Here is a 13,865-nt window from a genome sequence, read left to right as displayed (position 1 = left end):
CAAACACATTTCATATTTTAATTCTTATTTTTGAATAGTACTTTTGAAAAATAATAAGTAGTAACACAAGGCAAAAGTGTAGCTGGGACATATCTTGATGTTCCAATTATGGGAATCATCCCTCATTCAGTGTCATCTTTAGGCAACAGGGTCAACAAGTTCCTCCCAAGCCAGGCCCTAGGCAACACTCTGACATGGGCAGACATGCTTTTCTATTTGCTTTGGAGACAAGGTCTCAGCCAGGTTGGTCTTTAACTCATACAAGTTGAAGCAGACCTTGAACTCCTGATGTTCCTGCTTCAATTGCCCAAGTGTTGGGATTACAGACATCTAGCTAGGTTGTTTTCTGATGCTTTGCTCAAGTTCCTGTTTCCCTGCTAGGTGAGAATAGAATGCCTATTAGCAAGGGTTTTTTTTTTTTTTTTTTTTTTTTTACCCCCAGGCTCTGAATCAGATAGACTTCCTGTGTATGGTAGGAGCTCAGAAACTTGTGTCAAGGAATTAGAATCTTCTACCAATTGCTCCTCCTTTCTCAGTACCTAAAGCTTTTCCTCTCTTTGATTTACAAGGCTGCCACTGTGTTAAGTGATGGTCAAGAATAAAGATATACAGGCATGTAAAACATAAACCAACACCTTCTAGTCTCCAAACACACTGGATCTTAGTAACATAGCAGATGAGGAAGAAGGGACATTGTATTTTGCAATACCCATGTGGCTCAAAATCTGTCCTCTCTGTTGTTACTGGAAGAATACAAAGCATAGGACACTGGCTCTACATGTGGCACACCCACGCATGTGCTAGTGAATGCATCCCTGTGTCATCTCTGCCTGGGAAGAGGACCTGCTGACTCAAGTCACGTAGGTAAAGCTCGATACAGTAGGTAAGTTAGAAATACCTTCTTCAACTCCCAGAAGAAGGAAGGAAAGCTAAGAATAGATTGACTGTCTGGGAATGGCAGTCATGTAATAAAAACTCGAAGAAGCAAGGGAGGTGTGTCTGCTAAGATTTTTCTAGAGCTACAAAGATTGCTGTGTATCAGATAACCCATACAGGTATTATCCATCAACTCCAATGGTCTTGGCCTCTTTATTTCAGTCCTAATTCCTGAAGAACCAAGTCTCCACATTTACTATTTACCCTATAAATATAACTTGGGGGGGGTATAATTAGTCTCTAATTCTCTCACATTTCTAAAATGCAGTACCTTTATGAACACATCTTAATTTATTATGTTTGTAGACACTTATTGAGTTTACTTACAATCTCATTCCTGTATTTGTGGAGAAAGTAAGAAGCAAGGATGCTAGTACTGAACACAGAAGTACGTAAGTCCCACCTTTGTGCTGGTATATGCGCTGCGCAGACTGATAGGGTGTTCATTTGTTTCGTTTCCAGAGAAATACCACAGCCTAAAGCCTGCCCCTAAGGCCTGGGAGAGGAAGTGAGACGTTGAAAAGGTCTGGACCTCTGAAGGGAATCTTTCTCAACCATGAGTTCTAATTTCTATCCATTGTCAATTCTAACCCTCCATCTTGGTTTGCAGAACCTGATTGTTAGAGAGACTTTCATAGGGGTTGTGGCCTCATAACCATGTCAAGCTGTGCATAGCCTAAGGTTTTTCTTTTATGTATTTGACTTTGAAAAGCAATACCACTTTTCTGTTGAGAGTATAGAAGATTTGTCCTATTTATTAGATTTTAGCTTATATATCTTTTAAACAATACTTATTTTGTGTATATGAGTACTCTGTTTTCATGCATAGCACAAGAGAAAATCAGATTTCATTACAGAACTGTAACAAGGGTTGATTTGGCTACCTTTCTAAGAGGTCTGGGAAGATATTACTGGTATCTAGTGGGAAGGCAGACATACTGGGATATACTGTACAGTGCATAGCCTCAGTACCTAAGAATTGCCTAGTCAGAAAAGTCAAAGAGCAATGCAGAAACTTTGGGTTAAAAACAGCTAAGTTGTAGTCTTAGGATTTCACTGACTTCTACAGAAGAGAAAATTCTCTTTAAAGATATAAAGTATCTGTTTCAAACAAAAAGAGTGACTTTACTTTGTGCCCTCATTTCAATCTTAGAATTTCTGATGAGAAAACTGGAAAGTAGAAAAGATAAGCAAGAATATATGAGCCACAGAATCTGTATTATGGCTCATAATATAGAAGTGATAAAACACTTAAGGTATTCAGCTACAAGTTTCAAATAGATCATGAGTCCTTAAAGACTCTAGTCCTTGACTTGAGAAGGTCCTCTCTCACTAAGGGACTGTAAGATTGCTTCTAAATTAGGAGTCAGAAATGATTTCCCATGGTAGTTAGCCCAATCTTCCAGGTTGATTCTAAGTCCATGAAAAACAGTACATGTCCTCTGCATACCCTGCTGCTTCTTGTGTACCATAAATCTGAAGACTGGTTCTTAAGAAAATGAACAGAAAGTACTCTTTAAGCAAACCATGGGCAAAACTCCTATATCTCACAGCAGAATGGTGCATATCTCCAGTTCTATTGAAACTCAAGCTCTTTGTATTGGCTCTCAACTAAAGAAGGGCTCAGAGCCCTCCCAAATGTGGCCTTCACTGGGTCTTACTAGTTTAGTTATGATGTCCTTTGTCCCCCACCTGCTCTATCATATATTTTTTCCAGTGCCAGTTTTTCTGCTCAGAGGCTACAGTGTTAAACAGACTTGCCAGCTGTAGACTTAAGTGCTACTTTGTAGAGCCATTTCATTCTTGAGGGCATACTTAAATACTTACACAAATAAACTGCATCTAATTTGTACCTTGAGAATAAAATATTATTTAGAAAGTATTAAATATCGTGTGATTTCAATTTCTTATTTAGGATGAAGGATATAGAAATATATGACCATATACATATAATTGGGAAAGTAGTTATTAATTTTCATTCCAAAACTAAGAAACTAAACATCAAAGGCTTAGGTCTACAATCCACAACCTTCCTCTCCAACTGCAGTCTGTCTTTGATAAAAAGCTACAAAGAAAAACTTTCAGGAAACGTTCAGACATTTATAATTAACATAGGCGCTGTATTCCATGGTGTCTAAGTCAAAGCTTCTAATTATTCAGATACAAGCTCAGGCATGTGGCAATGAAGTAGTGTCTGAAAGGTCATTTCAACATCAGTCACAGGCCTGGTATCTTAAGGATCTAGGGCAGAAGTGCAAGGTTACACTGCTGAAACTTGTATGCATGCACACTGATATATGCTTAAAAGTAGTTGGTACTTGAGCTCCATAAAGGAACAAAGTATATGTTAGATTAGAACGAAATCCAGTAAGTCTTCTTCATTTATTTAAATATATTACCTTGTGGATATCACAAAAGTCTTTAATGGCAGTGCTCTCCTTTGGCAGTAATTATTAGTATTAATGCTTAACTTTTTCTGCTACAGTGTCTGAAAAGGCTCTATAAGACATTTATGAACCAGCAGTGACACAGTTTGATATGGAAGTTCTTGGAGTTGTTCAGGTGACCCACAAGACCAGGGAAGCCCAGATCATTTTTTTTTTCAAATTCTTCATTTTATAAATTAGAGACAAAGAGGCTCAGTAAGCTGTTCAAGGTTATATTTATGTTTAAAATTGCCACCCCTATACTCTCAGGCCATTTTCTCTGCTCCATGGCTGTCTGAAACACTTACTACCTTGTAATACTAACATATTATGTTTATGGTATTTCTTTCCCCTCTAAAATATGAGCTGTGCAAAGACAGACGCCTTTGTGTGCTTGTGAATGTACTGCCAGCATCTTGAATGGTGCAGAACACAAAGTAGTTACTCGATATGTATTTGCTGAGTAAGTAAAAATGTTGATTGATGTCTCAGGCAGAACTAGAACTGCTGTCTGCTTTCTTTCCACCAGTATTTCCAAAGTAAGCTGAAAAGTTTTATTGAAAAAGGGGATTCTATCATCAGGTAAGTTTGGGAAATGCCAAGTTAAACAAAGTGACTGTCTTGGCTGTAGATCTTTTGAATAAAAGAGTTGTATACTTTTAAGTCACACTAATTGGGAAACCTCTTCCACCTCTGCAGGACCTCAGGAAGCCAGCACCTCTCTAGGTATCGCCTTACTGGTACAATCTCGTGTGTAGACTGTACACTAAACTTAGATCTAGGTGAAACTCGCTGTAAGCATCTAAGCATTAGAATTTTCTGCTTCCAAATTCTTTCCAGACTTCTGATGATTCTTATTTCCTAAGAATTTAGAAAATGGTTTAGAGATTCATGTACTATACAGATCCCACAGTATTGGGGAGGAATAGATCACCCAGAATTAGACTAGAAAATAAAAACCTCAACCTGAAAGCCACAACACAAATGAGAGCTGCTGTTATAACTCTAGGCTCAACATGATAGCTTTTGGGAAGGAAAAGAAATGACCTCAGAACAACCCAGATGTACAAACCAATGCTGGGGGCAGAAGTATGAAGTAGAGATACCGTTTACTGGCAATAGAAAAAAAATTAAATATAGAAACACAAGGGAAATCTAAGGGCAGAGGCTAAGAGATGCTAATACATGCTAAAAACTTCCAGACAGATACTTTTGTTGATGAGAATGGTGTAAAATGTCAAGTGCAACTGGCATGAAGAGAAATACTGGAAGTTATCCAAAAAAGTTATGTCACATAGCAATTAACATAAATAATGCAGGATAATATAAATCTACTTGCTTCTCTGATTTCTTCCTTAACAAGATGCATGTTAAGGAAGAGAAAAGGGACTAGCTTTCTCTCCTAGTCTCCACATACCTCACAATGATCCAGCATATTTTGGAAGTAGTTTAGAGTTAAAAAGTGTAGCAGCCCAAAAATGAGCTATGCCTTTGCTACTGTTGCTATTTTGGTGGTGTAGAGATTGACTAGAAAAATTATTTCCTAGCTTGACATGCTCACCCTTATACTGAGTTCTTTTCAACTTATTACCACTTTAGAAGAAATACTGATTGTAATATTTACAACTGGAATTATTTGTAAAACTATAGTTCCATTCATTTATTCCACAAATATTCACTGGGTGCTATTTTGCTGAGCACTGCTTAAATTTCTGTGGAATACTGTTGAATAAAACTTTGCCACTGTGGCATATATGTTTAGAAATCTAGGAGTGTGATGGTGGTGGCAAAGAGCTGGAGACAGAGAGTTGGGAATTGATGTATTTTGCAACAGCAGGCAGTGGGACTCGTAGACATACTAAATGTGAGGAATGAGAGAAAGAACTAAATAATGACATGGCATTTTGTCTGAGAGAATGAAATTGCCTGAATGTGTGTAGACATACGAATCCCCTGCCAGCTCCCTCGTGTCCTTGCTTCCAGTGTTCTTCCACTTCCGTCCTGGAAGTGATACTGAGTACCTTAATGTAACTGAACCCGCTAACAAGTTGGGCACAAATCTTAAATACAATTGACCATTTTTGGTTTCACCAGCTAAAAAAGGGCTCCAAAGTGAGTTCTGTTATGACTCAATTTGCAGCTTGATGTCTAAAACCACTTAGAAGATACCAGGTGGCTGGGAGTAAGCTGGTTAGCAGCTGGGTATCTCCAGGAAAGAAAATAGGGTGGGCTGGGCAGTTGCAGGGGAAAGATGCAAATAATAGATGATTAGAGTTATACAGGGAAAGCCATGTGGTTTAAGGGGTATGAGAAAATAAAAAAAATTATATTTAAAAAGAAATGTAATATTGAGCCGAATGCTAAAGCAGCTTTTGGAGAAAAAGTGAGAGAGCCATGGGGAAAATCTAAGTAGTTTGTTCAAAATGCAGTCCTGGCTAGATTACACATATGAAATCTTTGGGAGCAAAAACCAAACCTCTTAGTGAGTTCAGCAATTCTCATCATTCTTATTTTAGAAAGCATTTAAAAAATCTGACTATATTACAGAGAATTGATGCTGACATAGAAAAGAACTAAACTGTCTTCACATCCCTGAATCATCTCCCAGAACACTACAGTAACCTCTGAGGCCCCTGTTGTCCTGGAGACTTAGTGTTCACCCCTCTCTGCCTCAAACCACCCTATGTCCCAACTGGAAACATCACATATTCATTTTCTCCTCCCAATTATTTCTTAAATATGTACTCTCATCTATCTCCTCTGCTTTGGTTAAGACCCTCTCATGCCTTTGATAATGTCTTTTGCCTTTCAGCTTTTTTGAGTCCTTCTCAGTCCTATCCTGAAATCATTTAAATCTTACTCCAGAATAACTGGTTTTAAGTCAAAACGCCAGTTTGAACACCTCAGTCCCCTAAACCGTTGATGTTTTTATCTAGCTATCCATGAGTGGTAACTGAAGTGCCTTTACAGGCATCCAGAGTTCTCTGCTATTAAACCAGATGAACTGGGCCTCACTCGCCATCCTGCCCTTCATTTCAGAGTCAGCACTGTGCCATCAGAAAACACTGGGCTTGTCTTTGCTTCTTGTTTACCTTGTGGAAACATTTCTTTCATTTATGACTCAGCTCAGGACCTTTTCTCTGCAAGGGAGCTCAGCATTCTCTAGTGAGGTGGGATTAGTTGCTCCTTTTCTGAGTCCCCACACCCTTTATGGTTGTCTTTACTTAGTTGAACACTGGGTTCTGACATATCTTTCTCCCCGACCCGACTGAATTGTTTAAAATCAAGGACTGTGTCTCATTCATTTTTATTTATTTTTGGGACACTGAACATGCCTTATAAATACCTGCAGATTTATACAAACAAACAAACATGCCAGTAATTTAAAAAAATACAAATGAAGTTGAAATAGCCCACTTATGGCTCTTTGGGAAACTAGGACTCAGCAGAGAAAACACAAACTGGAGGGGACAGAGGCCTGCTGCGTGAATTTCAGAATGAGGACGTTTCTGATCTCTTTCAGGCTATGTTTAGCCCAAAAATGTAGGCAAACAGGCTTCTTGGGTTTGTGGCATTTAGATTTATATTACACACTTGTCTTTTTACAGGAAAAAACACATGTAATTCATCTTTACTAAAATGTAGAACTCTTGGGCCCAAATTCCATTTGAAAACACATCCAACCTCTTAAAAAACACAACTTAGAAGACTCAGGGAGACTGTTAAAGGGCTGGGGAGAGCACACTAAAAGAACTCAGGGAGACATTGTCCTGGTCAATTATAAAGCAGAAATTTGCCTTAGAAAAAACAAAACAAAACAAAAAAACCCAAAATTGTTTATTTTTGTGAAACAAAGTTCAAATCTGAGTTCTACAAGGAAAAAAATGTTACATGTGGACAGCAAGTTCCATGTTCCTGTCAGTTTTCTCTCTTCCTGCTCCTCTGTGGTCCTGAGGAAAGCCACACCATGCCACAAGGAACTGCAGGCAAAAGCTGGCAGATCTAGGTCTGTGCCTGGCAGTCACCAGTAGTGGTTTAAATCTAGCGAAGAGACAGACCTGACAGGTAGGAGCTGCCCTGAAGATCAACAGAAAGGTTGGCCTAGGTCCAAAGTTTTGCAAAATGCATGGCTTCAGCCCAGTTCAATCAACATCACCATGAAAACTTGCATGCTCACTAATATAAACAACTGTTGGGAAAGTTATTTCCAAAGTGAAACAGAGGAGTGACCAGCTCTTAATTCTGCATTCCACTAAAAGTTAATCTTAACATATTCTTCTTTTTAAATCTATTTAGATTATTTTAAAAAGTAAATCTTCAGCTAGCCTGGTGAAAGTGGTAGATTTGTATTTGATTCCAACACTCATTCTCTCTGGTCCTGTAAATGAGTTGATTGGTTGTCCATATTCTCCCACCCTGTTCTGTCCTCTCTCTAACTTATTCTGGAAACAGCACGAACAGTTGGCCTTAAACAATTTTTTTTAAACAAATGTTAAAAAAATAATGTTGACCAGTTATTTAATTATAATTATTTTAATAAATATTTTTAAAAGGTGGTTGACCAGTTGGCCTTTCTTTTTTGTTTTTCAAACTTCTTGTGTCTAAATGCAGTCTTAAGATGAGTGAAACCTGTCATATTTGAATTTTTATAGATCCTTCCCCAAATACCTGCTCTGAAAATAATTTCCGTGGTACAATATATATACACAATTCCATAAAATGTATTTCTATTTCATTTTCATAACTCAAATTTGTGTGCTAATTTTCTGAATCCTATAAAGGAATAAAAATTATTTCTTTTTTTTTAATAAAAACTATTTCTAATTTCACAGCTACTGATATAAAACATCAAATGCTTAAATGAGAGACCAGTTCTGATTCCTAAAGAAACTTGGCAGGCCTGATGACATATAGAAGATGTAAATAAAACCTGTCAAACGTCTGGATAAGTTGATCTATAACTATGAAATATAGGCTTGAAAGATGGCTAGGGATGTATGGCTGGCCTATTGTGAGAGCCATTAAGCCAATGTCTCTACACAGAGGAAGAGATGCTATTAAAGAAAGGGTGAATACTTAAAAACATGAACAGTAGTAGAGCAATACTGCATGTGGAGAATACATACAATAAAACGCTTGGGTGATTATCCTCTAGACAGCCAGATACTTCTAGAAAGTAGCACTTCCACCCACTAAGCCTTTACCCCAGGACAACAGTGATGTAGGAAGTAGTAAATTATGTGATCTCATCAACAGTCAATAACTCACTGAATTCCTAGTGTGATGGCATGTAGGGAAGAGGAAGACATTGCTAGCTTTAAAGTTTATGATATTCCTTTACAGGAAACAGCCATCAAAAGGAGATTGCAGAAACCCAAGCATGTTAAATATTAACTATAAAAATGATATGCAAAAATGTCAAAACAGCAAAATACATAAAAGGCTACATGAATACCATAACTATTTTTAAATTACTGAAATAAGGTAATTATCTCCAAAAGTATAATCAATTATGAACATAAAGACTATCCCACTATGTTGGGGAGAAACATGAGTAATATAAAAAAAAAAGAAAGAAAGAAATCAAAACCACTCCTGGAAACACCAAATGGAGACATAAAAACATTTGGTACTTCAAGGCATCTTAAAATACTGCAATATCTAGCATATGCCAGGATTAAGCAGATCACACTGTCAATTTTTAAAAAAGATTTATTTTATTTGTATCTATGTGTACGTGTGTGTGTTTCTCTGGGTGTAGTGCCTGCAGAAGCTAGAAGAGGATGTTGGATCCCCTGGAATTATAGGTAGGCATGAGCCATCTGATGTGGGTGCTGGAAATTAAACCCAGGTGCTAGTTGTCTTTCTAGCCAACACTGTTAGTTTTTAAACATCAAATGATTACTGTGAAATAATAATAAAAAACAAAACGATCAATACTGGCCAGGGGAATCAGTTCCTGAGAGTACTTCCAAAGAGCTGTGGGAAAAGAAAACAGCATCCTTCCAGAGGCATTACTGAAAGTAACTCCTACTTCCTGACCTAGTATATTCCACATCTCTGAATCTATCCTAAGGAAACAGAGATGAAAATAAAATAAAATACCAAAGGATGTTCCTTGTACTGTTATTATTGCATAACAGTATAAGTAATCATAGAATAGCTAAATGAATGATAGAAATTAGTACAATAAAATGTTGGGCATCTACTTCAATATAACGTTTATTATTGAAAATGTTCCCAAAAGCTTTAAATATAGAATATTTTAAAACTGATCAATAAATACATGACCTCTGCAATTTTAAAGCTTTATTTAGGTTTTTGTTTTTTTAAAGACGAGGTCTCATGTGGCTCAGTCTAGTGTCAAACTCACTATGGTGCTGAGGCTGGCTTTGAACTCCTGATCTTCTTGCCATCACTTCCAAGTGCTGGGATTACAGACATGCAACACCATATTCAGCTGCCTCTGCATCTTTTAAAAATTAGGTGTGGGAATGAGAAAACAAAGAAACAAACCCCAAAGACTGGAGGAAATCCAACAGAATTGCTTTTCACTGGCCAGATACTCCTGTTTCATCTTTACTTTTGTCTTACTTTACACAGTTCTAAATGGTTCATTCACTTCATTTCTCAAACAGAAACAATGAAGGAGGCATAAAAATAAATTAGATTTTAGGCTGTCACTATAAAACCTGCCCTTCATGACTCAATCAGCTTAAATATTGTGAAAGCTTTAAGGAAAAAAAAATGTCATTGACTGTAAAATGCTAAGAGTCTCTTCAATATTAATCTTGGATTTGTAAGTTTCTTTTCTTCAAGTTCTCCAATTAAGACACAAAACACAATCTTCCCTAAAAACCAAGAAACAAAACTGCAAGCACCTGAACATCTTTATAGCCAAATACAGAACTTTTAGACACCTGGGGTAAACAAGCCAGCACGTGTTCACTGACCAATGGAAATGTGAGTTCCCATTCTCCTCTTTGAAGACAGACTTTAGTGAATTGCCAACACTCAGACTAGGAAAACAAAAGGCGTCCACCTGAGCTGTAAGGAAGTGTAACCAGTACTCTGGTTAGCAGAGTATTGCTGACCTCATAATATGGCTGCTATTCTATTATCCCCAACAAAGCACTGAATTGCTACTCTGGCTTTTGAAATATTTTCGACTGCTCTTCCCTGGGGTGGCTTACTTAGAAGCTTCTATTGGATGGAATAGACACAATTTAGTTCTTAATCAGTTTTCTATTGAATTGAATTTTGTTCACCTATCACCAGCTCTTCAAATCTAACCAAGTGCTGCAGCTTACTCCCTAATCAGTCTTTTCCAGATTGAATGCCCCGGGTACCCCTCAGTACCCCTCCCAATACCACTGCCCCTATGCCTTAACTCGGAAGGCACACTCTTCTGCTCCCACACCTTTGATAACGCTAGCAGTCTGCCTGGGAAGAGAGCTTTCCCCACAGATAGATGACAAGGCAGTTCTATTAAGTCCTCAAGGAGCACAATGCTCGGCTGTGTCTAACCACAGATAATTCTCAAGACCTGCCTTTTCCACTCCCTTTGTCAACCTAAAAAAAAAACTTTAATATTCAGCTTTTTGCCTAGATTTTCATATCAAACCTGACATCTCCGAAAATTTCTTTTGCATCTGTTTTGGTACATTTAGAAAATACAAGTAACAAATTGCCTTTTGGGAGGCATCTATTGAAATATATTGTAGTTTTTTTTATTCATTTAACTCATGAAGATTAAAAAAATTTATGTTTAAAAATTAGTATAACAAGGCAAACCATAATTTATGTATTTACTTTTAGAAATAAACCAGTTTGAATTACAGAGCTTGACACCTATAAAATCATCAGCATGTCTGGAGTAAACAGGGTTTCCTCCTCTGAGCCTGTCTTTCCATACCAAAGGGAACAAGCATTGAAACTTCTGCAGTTATCACTGTGTCTGGCTTTTAATAATTTTATCATATGAAAGCCACACGATATACCTTTTGGATGAATGGTTACTTAAGAATATATTAATTTGATAAAATGACATCACTCTGTGTTCACTGCCATGTTGTAGAGCCATAATGCTGTGCATAACTATGGTCTATCCTACCACTTAGTACACACAGCCCCCTGCAGTCTGCTATTGTTCTTAGTAGCAGGGCTCATTTAAGTATTCATGACTAAGGAAGTGTCCTCCACAGTTGAAAAACAGTCTGTAAATCCCATTTTGTTTCAGAATCTTCTTTATATATCTATCTCTCCTTTTACTAGGAAAAAAAAGTACTTTGGAGTTGGCTTTTGAAAACCCTTTTAATACAAATTTCTGGTGCGGATGGTCTGGCAGAAGGATGGAAGCGGTGTGAGGAGTCGTGAGCTTCTGCACAGCGTGACCCAAACAACTACCGTCTTGTTTTCCTCCGTTCAGTCCTGAGTAATGGTTCATCCACCTAACCAAATTCTCAAGCAACAAGTACAGAGCTGTACAGACCTGCTCCCCTTTTCCCTTTCTCACTGGCGTCTATCGTCAGCAAAATCCTGGTAACTTTGTCAAAGCAGATATTGGCAAACTTTAAAGTGCAAATCTGACCACATGACTGACTCTTAGATTAAAACTTAAAAACAGATGATGGTCTCCTGCAGTTGGTTGTAACGCACTGGAAGATAATGATATTATTTCAGTGGATTATGGCCAGAATTCTTTTTACTATTTTAAATTTCTTTCTATTTATTTTTATTCATTTAGTATGGGGGTATTTTGTCTGCATGCTTGTCTATGTACCATGTGTGTGTCTGGTGTCTGCAGAGCCCAAAAGAGGGCATCAGAGCCCCCGGAACTGCTGTTCCAGATGGTTGTTAGCTGCCAAGTGGGTACTAGAAACCAAATCCAGGAACTCTACAAGAGCAACAAGTGCTCCTACGTCTCCAGCCTCTTTAGAACACTTCCTTTTAATTTCTTACAGGATTCTTTTATAAATGAGAAAAAGAAATGAACAAACAAACAAACAAACAAAAAGCCGAGGTATACAGATGAGTTAAGGTAAAATAAATCCCAGACAGCATGGAGCTTTTGGTTCAGCTTCATGAATGTGCACATCCACATGTGTTAAGACTTCAAGTGAACTGTGTGGATGTATGGGAGGGAGGGAGGGAGAGAGAGAGAGGGAGAGAGAGAGAGAGAGAGAGAGAGAGAGAGAGAGAGAGAGAGAGAGAGACAGAGACAGAGACAGAGAGAGAGAGAGACAGAGAGAGAGAGAGACAGAGAGAGAGAGAGACGAGAGAGACAGAGAGACAGAGAGAGAGAAAGACAGAGAGAGAGAGAGAGAGAGAGAGAGAGAGAGAGAGAGAAAGAGAGAGAGAGAGAGAGAAAGACAGAGAGAGAGAGAGAGAGAGAGAGAGAGGAGACAGAGAGAGAAAGAGAAATGAGTAATGAATCCAGCTGTAAGAAAGAAAACCGAAGGGGAAGCTTTCAAAGTTTAGATTTCCAGACTTAATCACAGACTTCCACAGAGATTTACAGACAAGCAGCTCCTTGAGAAGAGGAGACCCCTGCTATACCTGTTTGCCCTTTCCTCATGCTGTGAAAGCACAGGCCCAAAAAGTATTTACCTCTTTTCTCACCAACCAAGTCCTGGCAACCCTTCAAATTCAGCTCCAAAAGGACTTCTCTAATGTCTTCCTGACCGTCACTCTCATTAACAGCTAGAGAGGTGGTCAACAGATGTGTATGAGAATGTGAGAATAAATTAAAAAATATGAATTCAGCACTTATCATAGGAAGGTAGGAGTGAGAACACGTGTCACACTGAAGGCAGCCTCTTTCAGCAAGGTCAAGTAATACCTTTCTGGCACTTCAGTACCATTAACTTTGAAGTAACAGTTCACACATCAGAAACAAACAAACAAACAAACAAACAAACAAACAGTATCTCCTTCATAGCATTCTGTAATAATTAGATAAGATTATATATGTAAAGTGCTTAAAGCTCTTAGCAGCAACAAAAACATTTATAAAGACATTTCTTCTCTTTAAATTCTCTAGATCTAATAATATGTCAAGTTAACACTGTTGAATAAGGCACTTAAAAGACTGTGTGAATGGCTTGAGCAGTCAGGATCTTAGACCCTTGCTCTGCATTGTTAATGGGCTACCAAATCTAAGAAGCTAGCAAGTTGGAGAATGTAGCACTATGTACCTCAAAATGTCACCAACCTCTGACACAATGAACACGCAGATGCTACTGATAATGGGGAGCATTTTAAGTTCAACTTACATGTTAAAATGGAAAATGCACACACACTGGAGCCAGTGACACAGCTTTAACACGTGTAAAATGTTGTTAGAAAGATCTGGGACACTACAGGTACCCACCCCCCACCCCCCACCCCTCCACACACTTTTTCTTTCTTTCCTTTTTTCCCCCTTCAAATATAGTTGTTAAAATTTTATCATTTGTGGACACAGGACATAGAAAGAGGTCAATGACTATTTTAATGTTGCTA

At 38.0% G+C, this 13,865-nt stretch overlaps 1 protein-coding gene across 2 annotated transcripts in view; it reads right to left on the bottom strand.

Annotated features, from left to right (window-relative positions):
- The window catches only part of Ell2 (elongation factor for RNA polymerase II 2), a 68,781-nt gene that overhangs the window by 31,129 nt on the left and 23,787 nt on the right, over positions 1-13,865 (bottom strand). The window lies entirely within an intron of this gene.

Source organism: Rattus rattus, chromosome 3 (assembly GCF_011064425.1).
Source record: "Rattus rattus isolate New Zealand chromosome 3, Rrattus_CSIRO_v1, whole genome shotgun sequence".
NCBI classification, from domain to species: Eukaryota; Metazoa; Chordata; class Mammalia; order Rodentia; family Muridae; genus Rattus; species Rattus rattus.
Note: the sequence above shows the minus strand (reverse complement) of the source record. Positions and strands in the feature narration are given on the sequence as shown.